At 37.8% G+C, this 17,472-nt stretch overlaps 1 protein-coding gene across 2 annotated transcripts in view; it reads left to right on the top strand.

Moving 5' to 3' along the window:
• The window catches only part of CACNA1D (calcium voltage-gated channel subunit alpha1 D), a 284,291-nt gene that overhangs the window by 109,241 nt on the left and 157,578 nt on the right, over window positions 1–17,472 (top strand). The gene's annotated exons all lie outside the window — the stretch shown is intronic.

Genomic DNA, 17,472 nt, shown 5'->3' on the forward strand with positions numbered 1-17,472 from the left:
TAGCAGATAACCTTCAGGCAAATCAATCGTGATGACTGAGTTAAGAATACTATAGATTTCTGGGCTGAGGATACTGGAAGTATTTAAAGAGATGGATTAAAGCTCTGTGCTTAAGGGCTCCTGTACAATAGCTGTTTTCTAACGGTTAGAGAAGTGATAAATTGTCAAGGGTGCGTCAATATCCTTCATACAGTATTTATCAATATAAATATACTTCTAAAGAATATGGTTACACATGTAAGAAAAGTAGATACATTATTTTGTAGCTAGATGACTTTGTAAAAGCATTCTTTGAAAATGCCTATTTTGCCTATAAAGAGGTTATCTTTAAGTCAAGGCAATGATGCTGGAAAAAGGCTTAATTGCCCCTTGTGTCAGCCTCAGATTGCAAGACCAATGTAGTCTTTTTAGATAGGAAGTTTCTGCGTTCACAAATGTTAGCTTAAATTCTGTATTTCCTCACTTAGTGTAAAAAGATAGAATCGTAGGATGGTTTGGGTCGTTCCAATCCCCCTGCCATGGGCAGGGACACCCTCCACTAGACAGGTTGCTCAAAGCCCCATCTATACTGGCCCTGAACACTTCCAGGGAAGTGGGAATAAACAGTAATGTTATTTTCTTTGATACGTGACTTTGTGAAATACTACTGAAACTATAAAATACTTTTGAATTTGCTTTTACAGAAGTACAAAACTTGTAACATACTGTGGTGGGGTTGACCCCAGCTAGATGCCAGTTTCCACCAAAGCTGCTCTATCACTCCCCTCCTGTGCCAGGCAGAGGAGAGAAAATATAATAAAAAGCTCCTGGGTTGAGATAAGGGCAGGGAGAGATCACTCACCAATTACTGTCATGGGCAAAATAGACTCAAGTCAGGAAAATTAATTTAGTTTATTACCAATCAGATCAGAGTCAAGTAATGAGAAATAAAATCTTACAAACACCTTCCCCCCCATCCCTCCCTCCTTCCTGGGCTTAACTTCACTCCTGACTTTCTCTCCCTCCTCCCTCCAAGCAGCACAGGGGGATGGGGAATGGAGGTTGTGGTCAGTTCATCACACGTTCTCTGCCACTCCTTCCTCCTCATGGGGAGGACTCCTCACACTCTTCCCCTGCTCCACTGTGGGGTCCCTCCCATGGGTTGCAGTCCTTCAGACTTCTCCAATGTGAGTCCTTCCTATGGGCTGCAGTTCTTCATGAACGACTCCAGCATGACTCCCTTTCATGGGGTGCAGACCTTCAGGAACAGACTGCTCCAGCGTGGGTCCCCCATGGGGTCACAAGTCCTGCCAGCAAACCTGCTCTGGCCTGGGCTACTCTCTCCATTGGTCCACAGGTCCTGTCAGGAGTCTGCTCCAGTGCGGGCTTCCCATGGGGTCACAGCCTCCCTCGGGCATCCACCTGCTCTGCCATGGGCTCCTCCATGGACTGCAGGTGGATATCTGCTCCATTGTTAACCTCCAGGGGCTGCAGAGACACAGCCTGCTTCGCCATGGTCTTCTCCATGGGCTGCAGCGGAATCTCTGCTCCAGTGTCTGGAGCACCTCCTCCCCCTCCTTTGCTGACCTTGGCGTCCTGCAGTTTTCTCACATACTCTCCTTCCTCTGGCTGCAATTGCTCTTGGTGAGTTTTTTTTCGCCTTCTTAACTATGTCATCTTAGAGGTGCTACCACTGTTGCTGATGGGCTTGGTCTTGGCCAGTGGTGGGTCTGTCTTGGAGCTGTCTGGCATTGGCTCTATTGGACATGGGGAAAGCTTCTAGCAGCTTCTCACAGAAGCCACTCTTGTAGCCCCTCTGCTACCAAAATCTTGCCATGCAAACCCAATACACTTATTCAAAAGTTTCATTTCTTATAAAGAACAAATTTTACATGTAGATAGTTCATTATTTGGATTTGAGATCTTTGGAGTGCAGAATTTATTTATTCTTGTAAGATGAATGTTTGCACTTTTAATTTTGTTTATAAGTCAGGGAAAAGAAAGAAAAAACCCTATGTTTCCAAGGGCATGCCAGAAGATGTAAATCATGTGAAGAGGATTTAGTTTCTAGAAGAGATTATCCAACTTTTCTACCAAGCATGTAAAACATGTTTTTGCTAAATGTTGAAGAAAAAGTTTAAACCCACAAAAAAGTTTAAACCCACTTCTTTAAATCTTCTTCAAACTATTAAAAATATAAGTGAGTATGGCCATTTTATACCACAAAAGTGTAATTTTTTTAATCAGACTCTTGCTTCCTGTATGGCATTTCAAAGAGTTTGTGTTTGAGATATATAGCCTATCCTGTTAGCCAGTAATCTCAAAATAAGTCCCTGGCAAATGTAAAGGACAAATTAGGGTGCTAGTGGTCCAGGTACTCGGGCTCTTTTCCAATTAGTTGTTTGTTTGTTTTCTTTCTCAACTTTTTCTCCTCCTTCTTTGGAAGAAAGCTGGTAGTGGAGGCTCCAAGCTGATATTTCCACGGTAACAATGTAATTTTTTTTAATCTTGGCAAGTAGTGGTAGCTCATCTGTTCTTCTGTGAACTAAATCTTGAAGGATATGAACTAATCAGTAACCTAATCAACTATCAATGAACTTAGAGGATTTGGGCATCTCTTCATAGTTATTGCACACTTGTAGTCTGCATAATTAGAGTACTGTGCTGATGCCTGCTCTTCACTAAAGTGTTAGGGAGGTCAGAGATACTTCAGTTTCCTGGGCAAGGGGTAGATACGTGGGTGCACATTTGTCTGGAGGAGGCATTTCCTCAACTGACAAGCAGTATTCAGTGTGCCAGACACTCCAACGCAGGGTCAGCACTCCGCATATAAGGTGACTGTGAAACATCAGCATTTCTGCATTGTACAATTCGTAACTCCTCCTCAGTACATGAAGACAAGACAGGGAAATCTTGAGGTAAAGATGGCAAGCTTTCCTATCCTTTGGAGGAGTAGCCATGAGTAAAAAGTCCATGAGTTTACTGTGTGCAGGGGCATTTCAGGATGTACCCTACAAAACTGTGATCGTGTATTTTAGCAAAGACTTGTGAAGTTGCAAATGGTTCCTCGCTGTTACTTGCTCTTACTCCAGCCACGAATAGTGCATGTTAAAGCCCTACTGGAATGAAAGAAACTCCGTGAAGTTGAATCCTTGAATTTGAATGTTACTATACTAATTTTTTAAGTTTGTGGTGGAATATTTGTTTCTCTAAAACAAAAAAAAGGAGTAACTATAGGTGTTTATCTTGACTTAGGGAAGTTAAAAGGGCTTATTCGGTTTTGACATGCAATTCTCTTTTGAAGATGTCACAGGTGAAGTACTTGAAGATTTGCATCTCTTCTGCGTTTTAACAATCTGACAGCTTAGCACTAGTAATGGTGGTAGATGCTTCACTAGAAATTGATTTTATAGCTTTGGTTTGTAGGTTAAAAAAATTAAAGAATATTAATCTATCTAGAAGATAAAATGGAGCCTGAAATTTTTATCTTAAAATTATTGTTTATCCTTAAACAAAATATGAATCAGTCTTTGTGTATTGACTTAATTAGAAATGATTGGGTGCTGCTCTTGGACAACCGCAGTTGCAGAATGAATCACCTTTTTGATGGCTGCTCATGTTTTAAATTAATGCATTTTACTTGCAGTTCAGACATGTTAAACACAAACACTTAAAGTAGAATGACTTAGCTAATGAGTGATAAACTGCTGCGGTCTTATGATCACGTGAAAATACCTGACTCTTGAGCAGAGAAATTTTCAGCTTTCAGATTGTAATTAATTAAATGTTAGAATTCTTATCACTCCGAGTAGGATATAGAGTCTGAAGGGATTGTACTTTTGAAGCTAAGCTTAGAGTGTGAATATTGTGTATAGAACTTGCCTTTCTAAATTACTAGCTTCGTAATTCAATTACTGTACTGGTTTTGAAATCAGAAGAAGCTTATCTAAGTTTAAGTTTGTATTTTGCCACTTGTAGTATTAGCTCTATTATGGATATTTTGTTGCATCTAGTTAACTCTTTCCTATCACATATTTTAGCTTATAGTTGCTAACTGTGATTTTTGTGTAAGCAGTAACAAGCAGTAAAATGTGCACGGTGTGGTTTGTAGTGACCTTCATTGCTGGGAATAAGTGTAAGAAAAAGATAATCAAAGACATGCTTAGAAACTCTTTGGAGGGCTAAATCTGGCCTGTATTCTGCATAGTGTCCTAATTGTGCATAGTGATTGGAGACCTTTTCAGCTTGGACAGACACAGATATTCAAAAGGGCAGAATCAAGCACTCAGTTTTGTTTTTATTTTACTATATTGTATATATATCAGCCTAAAATAGAGCAATGTGTTTGTTCTGAGCTATAGATTTCTAGTCTGCATGCATTGTTTTCATGTAAATTTGAAAAGCATTCATGCCTTAAAAAGGACTAGAAGGTTATTTTTATCAATAATTTAAGCACCGTAATTAGTTGGAAGTTAAATGTCAAGATTTTTCTTTCAGTTTGGATGTGCCCCAAAATTAACTTGGTCATGCTAGAAGCAACTGTGTGTTTTAGCAATATTTTCCTTAATGTAGGAAGAGCAAATTATAACAGCTATACTGGGTTACAGCATCAAATCCCCCCCCCCCCGCCCCAGTCCTAGCTCTAACATTGACAAAAATAAATGCACAGTACTGGATTCAGCAGTCATCATCTCAAGAACTTTCTGAGCCAGAGGAGAAGTCTCTGTTTAATGGTTTTAAATGAGACAATACACATAACAGTTAATAATTCAGTAGTTTCATGCCATACTTTCTTTAAAAGTTTTGAGAAAAGATCATCAGTTCATTGTGCTTTCTTAATTGTTCTCAATTTTTTCTAAAGATGTTTCAGCTGAGACAAATTTTCTAACATCTCTCCCATAAAAAACCCTTCCATTATGGAGCAATCTCCTACTCACCTGCAATTTTTTTGTTACTCTTTCCATTGCTCCTTTAACAGGCTATTTTATTCTTTTGTCACTGTAGTAGATACTACTTTTCTTTTTCTGCACCTGTAGCAAAGTAAAATTTAAGACTGTGGTGATTGTTGCTGCAGAGGTATTCAGAAATAATGTTTTGAACCAGAAGTGTTCATGCTTTCATGACATTTGGATTCCTTGGAAAGATGATCTGAGATGCAGTCATGTATAGTGTGTCATAATTCAGTATTGTTTCAGATTGATTCTGACCCAGTATTTACCAAGTAGTGATCTGGGTTACTAGAATATTCTGGGTTTGTTTTTCCTGCCTTTGAAGGTTTTCTGGTCTCCTTTAGCATATAATAGATACTATTTATTTACTAACCATACTATTCATGGAGGAATAAAAAGATTTTCTGTTAAAATAAAGCAGATGTCTGTTACAAACTGCACTTAATAGTATCTTGTTATTAATCTAATATTTATTTTGGCAAGCATAAAGTTTGAAATTCAAAAGTAGTCTAAGTATTTTCTTTCAGATGTCAAATAGAATCCAGTGGCAAAGTTGATACTGATGCTGGTCTGATTCCCCCCTCAGCTGCCCCTGTGATTCAAGAGTTACTTTTTGCATACTGCAGCTATTCCACCCCAGCATCTGATTTTCTGTGTTTCTGATACTCTGAATTGTAGCAGTATTTCTTGTGTAATGGAAGGGATAGTAAGAAAAGTGCATTTTGAGAAAGTAGCAGCGGTGGTTGTAATATCTGCTGCTTCTATACCACAAGTAAACTGAATATGTGTGTGGAACTTTCTGTGTTGTTTAGGGCTGACAGCTATGCATTTCAGCAGATTTCACATTGTCACAAGTTTCTCATTTTAATTGTATCATTTCACTGTACCACCTTTGAGTAATTTTATTGGTAGAAGGTAAAGGCAGTAGGTCCTGGACAAATTCTAATAATGACTTTAGCTAAATCAGATTATTTCCAGATATTTATAGTTTCTGCACATTATTGGTGATGTAAGTATATGTGATGTAGTATCATATAATGATGGCTCAGAACACTGTTCCTGAGTATACCATGTTTGTGGTATTTCTCATAAAAGTATATTGTAGTATTCTGAAATATCTTCCTAGTTTACTTCTTAGTAAATAGAAACATACTCCATATCATCCCACCACAAATTTGTTCATATTCTGTGGTGTTTTTGTAAAGTCAGCCAGTAGTGATGAAGTGACAGAATATTGAAACGTTTTGTTTGTGAATCAAAATGTGTGGTCGATACAATTTAACAACTATTTCTTGCTTTATTTTATTCTCCCAAGATTTTATTCTAATTTGGCATCTTATGTTATTGATTATTGCATAGTTTTCTTAAAAACAATTTTCTATTACCAGATTACCAAATTAACATATACAATAAGCCAATAGCCTATTCTTAGTCTTAAAAGATAATAAAAGAAGCTAGTGATTCCAGCTGAAGAGGGAGAACACAGTTGGACTGAAATTGGTCAACAATAGGCAACAGCTGTTAAAAGAAAATGAACTGTTCTGTTTTCAGCCCACTTATGCTATCTTCGTTACCTGATGAATAGTGAATTAGTTAATCAAGCAGTCAGCATGGAAGTATCTAGGAGAAAATAAGACATAGTTACAGTAGAAAGCAGAAGTTAGAATTAAAATGTGCCAAACTGTGTGTGTTTTGTTTAGAAATTTATTCTCCCTCTTTGCTTCCTAAAAATAAGTCTTTTTGTAGAAGCGTTGAAGGCCTGAAGGACAGTATCCCAACCCTGATTCATGAACCTGGTTTTTCCCAGTCCTGTAAGAGATGATGATGATGGCAATCCTGTCACTTTGTTGTTTTCCAGTGAGTGACCAAAGTCTCTATGAGGCCCAGATTGATAGAACCTTCCTAATTATCCATTGGAAGAGCTTTCAGATCCTGTTCAAATATGCTTTCCATGGCTGTGGTGCTAAATTTGCTACTAGAGACACTGTTCAGGAAAGAGGAATGGGAATGCTTCTGGGGAGCAATCTTCTTTATCAGGTCTCCTTCTTTTGCCCTACAGACCAAGTGTTGTCTATCTTCAATATTGCAGCGATTCTAATAAACGCACAGCCAAGATATGAAAAGATGCATTGCCTTCTTAGTGAATACATATCATTCCACTCAAACTTTTCTTTTCCTAGCTTGTCAAGCAGTTGGTGTTATCCTTCAGCTATCTGGGCCTTCGTTAAACCAGGCGTTGAGGAGGAGCAGACTGCATATTTATTTCTCCATTATGTGGAATCTTCTAGTTATCTCATTGAGAAAGGTAGCTACAATAAAGCAGGGAAGATGAATAACAAGCAAGGGATAGTGTCATCCCAGAGAACACACCTCATCTGTAAAATTGTTAACTTCTAAATCTTCCAATCTCTAAAAGCTAAACCCATGGGATTTTGTTTGGCAGTTGGTGTAAAGGCTTCATGTCTGTATACTTCCGTTTCCCAACAAAATTGTGCTTACACCCCTTTTTCTCTGCCATTTTTTCTGTCCATTGTTTCATCAATGAAACACACTTAATTTTAAAATTGCCTAGATTATGGAAGGTTCCCTCACTTTTAAGTACCATTAACCAAATCTGGAAGTCTCCAGAATAAAGTAAATGTTTTCCATTTATATGTGTCCTGGTTTCAGCTGAGAGAGAGTTAATTTTCATTCTAGTAGGCAGTACAGTGCTGTGGTTTGGATTTAGTATGACAATGTTGGTAACACACTGATGTTTTAGTTGTTGCTAGGTAGTTGTAGTGCTTAGACCAAGTCAAGGACTTGTCAGCTTCCCACCCCCTGCAAGGTGCACAAGAAGCTGGGAGAGCACAGCCAGGACAGCTGACCCAGCCTGGCCAAAGGGATATTCCCCACCATACAGCATCGTGCTCCGTATAGAACTGGAGAAGCTAGCCAGGAGGTGGGATCGCTGCTCGGAAACAAACTGGGCGTCAGGGTTGGTATTTTTTTTCCTTCTGCATGTGGTGAGCAATTGCAATTGTGCCTTACTTGTATTATTATTATTATTCTCTTCCTTTGTTATCCTATTAAACTGTCTTTATCTCAACCCATGAGGTTTTTTTCTGTTCTTGTCCCTGTCCCCTTGGGGGAGGGGAGAGGTGAGTGAGCAGCTGTGTGGTGCTCATTTACCGGCTGGGGTTAAACCATGCCCATAGAGATGTTGCACTGTAATTTAGGGGAAATTATAAGTCTTAATACTGCATAAAAGTAAGAAATGAAGATGAGAAGCCAGGTAAACAAGCTCAGAAAAATCTCTTTCCTTATTTTATATGAATATTAAAGAAAAATTCCTAACATTTCCTTATTTGCCAGGAGTATTTCTGGTTGCTTGCAGAGAAAATAAATGGATCCTGTTTTATGTCCACTGGTTTGTAACTTAACATATAGTGTATAAAGTCCTCAGTGGATAAGATCTTCAGAACTACTGCTTTGGAAGTCTGCTACTTTTATTCAGGAAATTGTCACTGCTGAAGTTGATATTGTTTCCGTAGAGTATCTGTGTGTGTGCGTGCATGCACATAAATATATATACTATAACTTTCTAAGAATATACATATGATACCACATTGGTCCAGAATGATTCCTCTGTATGAGAAAACAGAGTTGATGTGTAGAAGAAAGTTCCACATAGACTAGTCAAAATAGTCACTTGTCCTGATTTTTGGGGGCCTAGTAAGACTGCTGGAATAACCAGAATACCCCCCCACTCCCCCATTTCTTTCTCTTGTCTTGATGTTGAATGTAATTCAAATTTTAATTAGGAGGTTGTTCTACTTCCTTGGGAAGAGCTCTCTTTAGCAGCTACTGCTGAACTGAAGTATGTAGTAATCAGTACAGTAATGATGAAACTATGCTACAGAAATTCCTTTTCCTATTAAGATGCTTCTGGATCACTGATAACAGCTTCTATGAGTTCTTAAAGGAGGCTTTGCCTCCAAGCAGTGCAGATTACTAGGTAAGGAGCCATCTTACAAGCAGCTACATTGCTTGTCTAAGGTCAGCAGACTCAGTTGAGGAATCTCGTAGATTATTCATCTCAACTGAGCTTTGTGCCTTTGTAAATAACATCTTCTAGGAGGCTAGAGAGGATTCAGTGGGCTAACTGGGTCTGTTTGGTGTACCCACACCACGTGGATACAGGACTTTGGTAACTTAATATCTGCATGCCACAGTTTAAAAGAAAGTTTCCATGCAGGATGCCTGGGAATGCCAGTTGCCCTTGCTGCATACCCTGGTGGGGTCTGTCTAGGAAAGCCCCCAAGCTGACCTGCCCATAGGGCACATGGGAGCAGCTGGTCGCTGTGCTTCCCATCTTTCTCCGCTGGCCACAGGCATGCACCTCGAGTGGGATGAGGAAGTGGGGAGCCTGATAGCATGTTCTGCTCCTCCCTCAGCCCTGTCTTCTGTCCTCATGGTGCGGGGATAAGACAAAGTTGGGCTCAGGTGCTAAATGGGGCCCAAGGAAACTCCAGCCACTGCCTTGCTATGCTTGTGCTGACAGTCTACGATGCTGATGTAGTTCCTGAGAGCAACAAAAATTTTGCAAAATAATCAATGTGACTTATGCATCAGGATGTACTATTAATGATGGTGTATCATCTTGACCAGAAACTATGAAGAAAACAGGGAGATATGTTGTGGAACACATACATCATTTTCCAGTCTTTAAGTTAGTGTGTTTTATAGTACTTTTTCATTTGTATTCTGTGTTTTTGTGTTTTCTGTCATCCCTCAAAATGCAGGTTAGTGCATCTTTAGAAGTTGTTACCATAATTTTTATATAGTACAACTTGCCATTTTTTTTAAATTAGAAAGTTATTCTGTGCTGAAGGCTGATGTCTGTAAAAATTAGAAGAGCCTTTTCATTTAGCTCATCAGTTAGCTGTAACTTTAATTTTTATCTTCAAATGTAGACAACAGCTGGGAGAGGAATGCTCTGGGTTGCTTTCATTGCTGATAAATACTTCAAAAATCATTAGAGAAGGCTCTTTCATGCTGTGGAAAAATTCTGCTTCGTTGTCTGTCCTTCTATAAAAATGTAGACGACTTTGTGTGTCTCATTAGTATTAACATTATCTGTTACAAATCTCTCAGCTACCTCTAGAAGAATAAGCCTGCAGTTTTTTAGCATTATTCTCAGCTGTCATAATGTCATTTTATCCCTTGCAAACAGCAGCTTACAAAGTGAGCTTGCAACTCAAATTCTGTGCATTAGTCCAGTTTTGTTTGGGGGATGGGGAAGAAATAGCAAAGTCCTTACTGCACACTTTGCATGGAATTAGGGTCAAGGTCATATGCAGTAAGAAATGCAGTGAATATAACATTGTTATTTGAAGTTATAGTCTAGAAGCTTTTTGCTTTGGACCAGAACACTTTTAAAATTTTAGTTTGTGTCTAAACTTTGGCCCATATGAAGATTTTTCTGGTTAGCTTGTGAAGAAATGTCAAGTTTCTATAGCCAGATGTCTGTTTTGCAGTGTCAAAACCTATTAAATGACAGGTTATGCAGAGTCAAGACACTTATGTGTAATCTGTGATTCTTTCTTTGGGTCTTTTTGTAAAATGAGATTCTTAATATCACATTTAAACAACACTAATATTACAGAGTTTGCTTGCTTCATCAGTTGCTTTATGGAATGTTTTTAGGCAAAAATGTACTATGATATGATGAAATTAGAATTTAATTTTTTTTATTTTAAACAGTGACAACATAGAAAAATAAGGCAATAACACAAGGTTTAGCAGTTTGCAAAGGGGAGCTCATGACTGGAAGTTCCTAAAGCAAGTGCTTTTGTATGTTAGTCTTTGTACTAAAATGAGTTACATGATTGAGGATTAAAAAGGTCACAAGTAAATGCATATCTGAAATATTCCTTTATGGCTTAGCAGTATAGTTTTATTGTCAAGCTGATTTCAGATATCTAGTTCTGATAAGAACGTGGCCCATCACCTTTTAAGTTGAAATGTCAATGATCTACAAGTTTTTCAACGCTTTTCAATACCTGAGCCTGCAATTATGGTGGAGGAGGGGATAGAAGGATCTTGGAATGCGGATACTTTGATTGTCAGCAGAGACAATGCACAAGGATGATGTATCATTTTATCTGTCGTTTGTTCAGAATGTTGCCAGAATCGAGGTGTGGTTGCTTTCTAATTATATTGTTGAATTTGCTTTTGGAATTTTTGGGGGGATTTCAAGATCATGTAATTCTTTAGATTTCAAGTGTTGAACTGGGCAATGTACTGTGAATTTATACACATGTGAGTTGTGGTTCTCAGTGCCTGTTTCGAAGAAATGCCTGTAATTGTTTAAAATGACAAACAGTCTCATACCACATTTGCTTTATAATTACTTCATTTACTGATTCTTTTACTACCAATAAACTTGCATATCTAAGGAAGTTAGAGGTTTCATTTTGGGGAGGCACCCCATCCCAACCTTCCATAAATAGAAACCATACAGAGGAGTCTTGGATATTATAGACAACGGTGTGTGGTGAACTTTCTTTATTATAGCACTAATTTTTTCTTATTCCGTTGCCTGAATATATGATCTATGCTAGCTTTCCAGCCTGTTAAATAGGAGAGTTTATTGGCTGTTGAACAAGAGGCCTGGTTATGTATATACAAGCATTTAGCTGACTTACCCTATTGATTTCAATGAGCATATTTATTTCAGTAACTATTAACAGTATAATTTAAGGGATCCCAATCTGTCTCAATTTGTTAAACAATTAAAAATTAGTAACTTGAAGATGTAAGTTATGTACTTTCCTGTATTGCTTATTTAACACTGGATGCCATTTAAAAGGGATGAAATTAACAAATACTTGAGTTTTCCCTGACATTGTTTTATCTAATTCCTTGTTTATATATCTTTGGTTTGCTTATGGTGTGTGTTAAAATCATCAGATTTCAATAATCTTTCAAGTGTAATATATTGATTGAAAGGTAAATTATGAAAAAAGTACAAAATCTTTGTGGAGAAATCTAGCTTTTTAGAAAATTGTTATAAAATGAAGTAATGAAAAACCAGAGAAGCAGAAAAGAATTTTGCTTAGTAGTATAGACTAGCTATTCAATGCCTGGCTTCCAATTTTGATTTCAGCAAGCTAAGAGACTATGTCTTGATGAAATTATTTTTGTGGGGCTGAGGAAGAAGGAGAAAGAAAACTATTATATTTTACTAAATGATAAGCATTCACAAAACATTTAGAATTGTCAAACAGGTTAGGCATCATGAATATTATAAATACAAAGATTAGATAAAGCAGTTGTGATTGCATATTCAGAAGACCTGTCTTATGAAAAGCCTTTTCTTAAATCCAAGCACTTTAAAAATATAACATGACCTTTAGTCTGAAAGGTAGAATACATTGGCAAAGATGGGATAAATGTGTTTTGTATAAACTCACGTGGACAAGTTTTAGAAACTTGTTAAATACTATGTTAAGACTGATGTTCAGAATTGAAGTTCAGTTATACATATACAAGATGTTATGAGTAGTTTTCATAGTATATTGGAATGTATTTAAATCTAGATTGATCATTAGCTCCTGTATATTCCTTTCTGCCAGAGGAAACCATTGTCTCATATCTGCTGGCCAAACTCTTGCTGTGGTGGTTCCCTACCCTAGTGTTTCGAAGTGAGTTAAATAAAACAGTTTAAACAATAAGCCTTGCTTTCCCAAACTCATCAGTGATGAGCAGCTAAGGACAAATTTAATGGGGTTCTGCTTTCTGCTCTGTAGCTGGATCCAGATGATGTTTGTCGAGTTTCATTTCCAAGTTTGAGACATAATCCTTAGTTTACAAGGTTTCCCTTCTGTGGGGGATTCTGCAACCAGAATCTCCCTCCTTTTATTGGAAGCTCAGGAGGTGACAGAGGTTGAGAGCTTTCTGTTACTACACAGCAGCAAAGATTGGACCAAAGCAGGCAGGAGTGCTTGAGCGAGGAGCTTGTATGAAGTTGCCTGTGATGGATTACAGTCTATAGTCTTTTTTCAATAAATTTACAGCAGCATTTGAATGCTGTGAGGCCTCCTTTGTGGAGGGATGCAATTCCAGCATCAGTGAAGAAAAAGAACTGAAATTCTGGGAATAGAAACTTGGGGGTTTTTTGTTTGTTTTGGTTTTGCCCTCTGTGGACTGTTTCTGTTTTGTGGATAAATGGTACTTACATTAGCACATGGCTAAGACATTAATTGTACTAGTTCAGGTAATTCAGAATTAATGTCTTTTTTTAATGCTTCAATGCATATGCAGCACAGAAGCTTAATACATACATGAGCATGCAACATTTGGTAATGAGACATTGTTACCAATTTGTTAAGTGCACAGATGGTACCTTTAATGCTATACAAAGCATGAAGAGACATGTTGCCAAGTTCTTCTTTTAGTTATACTGATGTTGACTATAATTCTGCAGTTCTAGAATTATACCTGATTTTAGTCCTGGCTTTGGGGGGGGGTGGGGTGGGGAACAAAGATAGTATCTGAAAAATACTTAGTGCTTTTTTTCAGGTACCAAAGCAAATAGATGATTTAATTATTACATTTAACTTATCCTGTAGTGAGAAATTCTCTTGTGATGCATACATGCAATGAAGTGGGCTAAAGACTATTCTTTGGAGTTTAATTATTTGTCTTGATTTCTGCATTATTAAATATGCATGGTCTTCAGTTAGGAGCAGCTTCTTTATTTTCATGTTTTGTAAGGTAAGGTGACAAATGCCTATAACAGTCCACATACTTGTGAAAAGTGTGGCTATAATTTAAAGCATGTTGTGTCAAGCTGCCGTTATCTTAAGGAACAGTGTACTTTGCCAGTAATAGAGCATCTGCTCTCTGTTGACATTGTCAGAGCTTGAGGTCAGTAATGGTATTATGGTCTACTGTATACTTAGCAAAGAGCTGGGTAAAGCTTTTCTGTTTCTAATATGTTTTGTGAGTTGTTTGCCTTCACTGTCATTGATGTGTCTGATTATAAAAACCAGTACTGTTTGTAGTTTCCTTACATGTATTTTTCACGTTGATTTTACTATGCTCTTGGAGATGTGAGAAGCTGCTAGTATTCCAATCTGATTATAAAATAGAAAAGATGTTGTCAGGCACACTTCTGGTGAATTTAACTTCTTTGATCATCAGGATAATGTTCTTATCTATGCAAAGTATCTTCTGAAACTTGGGGCTTGGAAATAGAGGTCTGTGATCAGAAAGATTATATACGTTGAAGCTGACAGTGTTGGGTATTGCTGAGGAGTGATTGACGGCTTAAATGGCATCAGAGCTACAGTGGTATAATGCAGATGATCTGAATGAAGCCTCTTGTGTCACCAGATGCAGCAGAGAAAGGGTGCGTGATCAACAGTTGCTGTTACTGTATTGTTTTAGTGACATTCTGCTGATGCAGCAAAGTTGTGGCCATAGCAAATCATTGAGCAAAAACGTACTTTCCTGGGCACATTTTGCTGATGCTTCTGGAGGAGAAGGTACCTGAAAGGTGTTCCTGTACTAGTGAAAGCATTGTTAGTAATACTCTACCAGAAATGAATATGCCATGTATCTGTTATGAAAAGCATAAAAAACTGAAGTCCCCCCTCCCCAATCCCCCAATGAGAAATTGTCACTAGAGTCTGTTTTGGCCTAAAAAAATTAAGGGGTTCAACAGCAACCCAGAAGAGCTTCTTCATTTTCCTGGGATATTTCATTAAATAGGTTTAGGAAAAAAATAAGACAGGATCTTAATTTTTAATTAAAATGCTAATTCATAATTACAGGAGGCATGTATGACCTTAAAATTACTGTGTAATAATCTGTTTCTTGTCAGATCTTACTTCCAAATGGTATAGTAGCATTAACGTTTTTTGTAAGAGTGGGTTTGGTGATCAAAAGCAGCTCCAGTACGGCACGGTACTCTCTGGTCAGTAATACATCTTAGGGACAGAGATTGTTTTTTAAACTTAATATGAATGTCCTTCACTAGGAAATAAAGTACAGCCTATCTGAAACACTACCAAAATTATATATTTGTGGTTGTGTAAGCTGATCTGGATGCACCAACCTCTTACCCCTCTATGGAGAGCTATTAATTTTGCTGGTGTGCTACAGCAGTGCCAGAACAGAGGAGTGTGTTCACAAAGTGTGGTTTTAGTCCTGCTTAGGTGTGTAAGCAAGGAGCTCAAAGTTGGAATGTGTTACCAGGGATCTTTTAAATATGTTGTATAATTGGATCTTATTGATTACTCTTCCTGTCCTGCTGTGCTAGGTAAATATTTTATTACATTTGAAACACAGATACTGACATAGTGTGGACGTCCAGCTTTAGGCACCTGCCTTTGTGTTTATATTCCTGAAGCTTTTGCTGACTGGCAGTGCAGGGGCAGTTCTCTCCTATGACTGCAGAGTTAAAGCTCATATGGTGTTGCATGTGTGACCTGGGGGCTGTTTCATGGTTTCTTCTTTCTCATTCCAGGATCTGCTTGGGGATCATTTTTATACATTTGCTTATACTTTTACATCTTGCTCTTCAGTGGTGTGCAAGTTATGTCAAAATTTAATATATATGGTGTGTTATACGCAGGTTACATACTACTTTGTTCTCTTTGTTACCACCAAATTAGTTTGCCCCTCTCCAAGTCTGCATTTCTGACTACTTGTTACTGCTATATACATAGCTAGATACAGCTACAGTTATGCTGTATGAAAATAAGAAAAAGTAAAACAAATCAGGTATAGTTACCTAGTCATTAAAAAGAATTGCTGTTACAGCTAAACCAAGTGAAAAGAAAGTTTCAGGTGGTTGAGACAAGTTCAGACGAAGTCTGCCTGATGAGCCTTGGTCCTGAGACCCAGCATGCTGAGTATGGAGCCTGTGTCCTGTCATCGGCAATACTGTATGTATTTACAGGGCTACAGTTTGTCTCTGATATGATGGAGAAGAGGTCAAAGTAATACTGAAAAGTTGGTCTGTGAGGCTGGATTGCAATCGTAAGAGTAATCTTTTAAGTTTTTGGTTGCAAACCTATACAGCTTCTGAGATGTCCCTCCAAAGAGGTGGTTATGAGGAAGCTGTATAAATTATTTTGGCAGCAGATGTGTTCCCAAAACTCTCATTTATCAGAAACAGCTGGGACTGGTGAGGGGCATGCATGCTTTGAGGAGCACATACTTACAGATACTTGTAGCAGTTACTGGATTTACAAATGTATAACATTCCGTAACATGTTATATAAACTCTGTTTTGACTTAGTTATACATTAGAAATACAATGCATATATGTGAACTGCAAAGAGAAGTTTAGAACCAATGCAGTAAGGTCGTAGTTGTTGCTCCAAGGTGTGCTGTGGGTCTTTGCAAACTGTAATACTGAACATTTTCTTGGGTCAGTACCTTTGGGGACAGTTAACTACAGGGGAAAAAAGGACCAGTGCTTTATACTGACGCACTGATGCTATGGTAATATGGGAGTGTCTGTGTATGAAAGCTGAATAGGGAATGACCCTCAGCAAGTGTAGCTTGGACAAGATAATGCCACCACTTGTTCTCTTCCTGTGTCCTGTTGCCTCAGATTGGCAGGCATATCCTCATGGTGTAATACATGCTATGAGAGCTATCCGAGAGAGATATTTTCAACCACTGCAGTGCAAGTGAAGTGATAAAACTCCTTTCTACTTAACTTACCTATTTAAGTATTAACTGGGAACAAACTGCTAATATAGTGAAACCTTACATGTCTACCCTACCTGTTCTCATTTTCAGTATAGGTTTTAGAGTAGGAAGGAAACTTGCACAGTTGATGGTTAACAGGTGGTGCAGATGTATCTGTCATGATAGTTTTAAGGCAATAACCTTGAATTTTTTCCTTCAGAGAAATCCTGAGATACATATAACACTCAGTTTAGTCTTAGATGATCTTGGATGCCTTACTTGAATACAGAGTTAATGTCAAAGCAGCAGTGTTACTCTTGAGCAACTCTATAGCTTCCCAGTGTTGCTGCAATAGTTTTCTAAATTAAAATTGGGAACAGTCGTAGTTGTTTAATGTGATGATAAACTAAACAGATTGTCTGTTCATTTAAAAAAGAAACTAAAATGCACATAAAATGCCAGGAAAAGACAATTTCAGTGTCTGCTGCTCACATGGGATTAATTTTCAGATGTTTTCTGACAAAAGTTGGAGTATAAGAAATGAAGATGAGAAATAAACCATAGTTCTTATGTGCAGTTTCATCTTATTTATCAGATTCTGCTTTTTACTTCTATTTTTTCTTAATGCGCTCAAAGGCTTGGATGTACACATGCAGGAGAAGAACTAAAACCAGAATGAAATAACAGTATTATGCTTTCATCTCTTGACTGCCCTCATGATTATTTGCAAGATCAAATCATGCTTCACCCTTACTGAATGTGTTGTAGACAGTGCAGTCCTAAAACTGTGTGTATAAAAGTTCTCACAAAAGGAATGAAGTTACAGTATTTTTTTCTTCGAGGAAGTAGTGTA

This window comes from Balearica regulorum, chromosome 10 (genome assembly GCF_011004875.1).
Source record: "Balearica regulorum gibbericeps isolate bBalReg1 chromosome 10, bBalReg1.pri, whole genome shotgun sequence".
NCBI classification, from domain to species: domain Eukaryota; kingdom Metazoa; phylum Chordata; class Aves; order Gruiformes; family Gruidae; genus Balearica; species Balearica regulorum.